The sequence below is a fragment of the Myotis daubentonii genome, chromosome 1 (assembly GCF_963259705.1).
Source record: "Myotis daubentonii chromosome 1, mMyoDau2.1, whole genome shotgun sequence".
NCBI lineage: Eukaryota > Metazoa > Chordata > Mammalia > Chiroptera > Vespertilionidae > Myotis > Myotis daubentonii.
The window spans coordinates 77,263,043-77,266,482 of record NC_081840.1 but is presented as its reverse complement, the minus strand read 5'-3'; the positions used below and the strand labels follow the sequence as shown (position 1 = coordinate 77,266,482).

Sequence of the window (3,440 nt, the reverse complement as noted above, 5' to 3'; positions counted from 1 at the left end):
TAGTCAGACTATAAAGATATGGGAATAAATGTCCTAGTATTCTCTCTCTCTCTCTCTCACACACACACACACACACACATCCACACCTCAATAGCATGCTATTGCTGAAACTATAAGAACAAATTAAACTGAAATTAAGGGCAGCAGTACTTACATCAGGCAAAATAAACTTTTTTAAAAGCCCATAATAGGAGACAAAGAAGGACCCAGCAATTCCACTTCTGAGTGTTATCCAAAGAAACCCTGAACACTAGTTCAAAAAGTCATATGCATCCCTATGTTCATTGCAGCATGATTTACCATAGCCAAGATATGGAAGCAGCCTAAGTGTCCATTGATAGAAAAATGGATAAAGAAGTGATACATATAGACAATGGAATATTACTCGGCCAGTAAAAGAAAGGTAACCTTGCCATTTGCCACAATATGAATGGGCCTAGAGGGTATAATGCTAAGTCAAACAGAGAAAGAAGAATTCCATATGATTTCACTTATACATAAAATATAAAAAACAAAATAAACTCTATGTGCTAGGCATGCTGCTTCTGGCATTGCTGGAGAGGGGGCACTGAGCTGTTGGGTATGAAGTATAATAGAATAGACTTTGCCACCTGAAACTACTGCTTCAAGTTTAGACCAGGCAAGGAACAAACTTTGAAACAACCAATAAGACCAAAGAAGAGTACACAACACTTGATCTGAAATAAGAAGTCTGTGCCTACTCAAAAACTTCGAACGAGCACTTCCCAGCACTGCTAGTCAGTCATCTTCATTGTTTTCAGTGCTGCACTGTGAGATTGCCCAGTGCAACAGCAGTTGTATTCTTTATTAGCTTTAGGTCATTTCTCTCATTTTTTTAATACTAGCAACTTTCACACTTTGGAATGTGTTGAAAAAGAAGAATCAGCAATTGCTACTGAAAGTGCAATAATTTGTTTATAACTGAGAGATGAGCTTTGATCCAAATTTTCTCCACAACAATGGACAAAATTGGTACCCCAATGATACTTCAGCAGCACTGTGTGAAAGTGGGTTATTGAAAAACTGATAACCTCTAACAGGTCTATTCTGTCTTCAGAATGTCAAGCTACACTTTTCTTCCACTTTCCATAGCATAATGGAAATCTGCAGGACTTAAAAGTAGGAGATAATGTTGAATTTGAAGTATCATCTGACCAGCGGAAACCCATTGCTGTTAAACTGGTGAAGATAAAAGCAGAAATCCTCCTTGAAGAATGAATAAATGGACAAGAAGTGTTTCATCTGACTTACAGGTCCTGAAGATGTGGAAGAAAATGTCCAGCTGGAAACTGGAGTTAAAATGAACTTTGTAATTGATCCCAATAAACATACTGGTGCTATAAGTGCTTGAAACATGCTGTTGAAAAACAAACAAGCCCACTGTCAGGGAGTAGTTTGTGCCATGAAGGAGGTGTTTGTCTTTAATGAAAGAGGTGATGTTATAAAAGAAATACTCTTTCACTATAGTGAATTTAAGGGTGACTTAGGAGCCTTACAACCTGGAGACGATGTGGAATTCATAACAAGGACAGTAATGGTAAAGAAGTTGAAATAGATGTCAGACTATTGCCTCAAGGAACAGTCATTTTTGAAGATATCGGGTTTAAACATTTTGAAGGAACTGTAACCAAAATTATCCAAAAAGCACTCAGGAAAAAACAGAATGACCCATTGACAGGACACATTGAAGTAGACTTTGTGATTCCTAAAGAACTTCCCTTTGTAGACACAAATACAAAATCCAAGGTGACCCTGTTGAAAGGTGACCATGCTAAGCTTAATATTTCAACAGACCTAAGTGACAAATTAGAATGAGCAAGTAACAGAGAACTTCTATCAAGTCCATCCTGGTTCAGTGATGAAACCAGAAAAATGGGTGTAATTGCTGTTATACAAGATGGTTGTGGTTTCATCAAATGTATGGATTCATCATCAAATGATGCTCCTATCTTCTTCCACTATAGAGAATTTCTTCATGTGAACTAGATGCATATTGCAGAGGAAGTCGAGTTTACTATACTTCCTAATATGCTCTCTTCCCTAAGAAATCATGGTGCTAGGATTAAAAAGTATCCCAAGGGCACAGTTTTATTCCACTTCTATTCAGATCATAGTTTTCTGGGCACTGTAGAAAAAGAAGTCACTTTTTTTTTTAATCCTAAAACCACTAAACTCAAATAAAGGCAAAAACAAACAAATAAACAAACAAAAAACAGGCTAAGGATGTTATTTATGATGATTGTTGAGTGAAATTGACTATTTCTTTCAAGCCACTGATCCACTTCTCCTCACATAGGAAATAAGGTTGAACTTAGTGACAAGCAAGCCTGGACAGTAGATTGTAATCTGTGTGTGACTTTTAGGTCGTAATTCTAACTCCAAAAGGCTCGTCAGTTATGTAACAACTCTGAAGGATAATTTTGAATTTATTGAAACAGCGAATCACTATAAAAAAATTTTTTTCATTACAGTGAGTTCTCTAGTGATGTCAGTAGCCTGGAACTGGGAGACATGAAGGAGTACAAGTTGCCCAAAGGCAAATGCAGCAAAGTCAGTGCAGAAAAAGTCAACAAAACACTCTCAGTGAGTGGCATTACTGAAAAAGCTGATCCTATCATGTACTCTGATAAAGTCATTAACCCCTTGAGGAGTGTTGATCCAACACAGATTGAGTACCAATAAATAATTGAGATCATGGAGGAAAGGAATATGAAAGATAAGGTCTATGCATTTGGCATAGTTGGAATGGCCAACAAAGGGGATTGCTTGCAGAAAAGGGAGAGTGTCAAATTCCAATTGTGTGTCCTGGGCCAAAATGTACAGACTATGGCCTACAACATCACACCACTGAGTAGGGCCACTGTGGAGTGTGTGAAAGATCAGTTTGGCTTCATTAACTATAAGTGGGAAATAGCAAAAAGCTCTTTTTCTATGTGATCATAAGACTTGTCTTCTTTAGCCTATTAATATGGTGGATTTCATCAGTTGATTTTCAAATATTGAAGCAGCCTTGTTTGATGTATTATTTTTTTTAATATACAGAGGTGAGCAAAAGTAGGTTTATGGTTGTTAATATGGAAAATAATATAATCTATACATAAAAAGAGATAATATGCTAATTGGTCCTAATGGTGTCACAGTAATGGCCAATTTGCATATTGACATACCAGCAGGAGGCTGTGCGCATGCAGCAGAGGGCAGGTGGCTGGGGCCAAGTTCCCGGGGGTCTGAGGAGAGTGCCTGACAGGAGCCAGGTCTACAAAGAAGGAGAGGAAGAGGCCACGGGGAGATCTTCCAATCTCCCTGCACGGACACCCTACCCCAGCCCCTGCACCCCCTGGGGGACAGGGAGGCTGACCAGATGGGGAGAAGACCCAGCCTCAGGGATAGCTGCAGCCCGCACCCCTGACTCCCAATCT

The 3,440-nt window shown here is 38.8% G+C and overlaps 1 pseudogene; it reads left to right on the top strand.

The window, feature by feature from the left end:
• Window positions 1-949: 949 nt before the first annotated feature.
• LOC132228706 (cold shock domain-containing protein E1-like) lies at window positions 950-3,056 on the top strand (annotated as a pseudogene).
• Window positions 3,057-3,440: the final 384 nt, after the last annotated feature.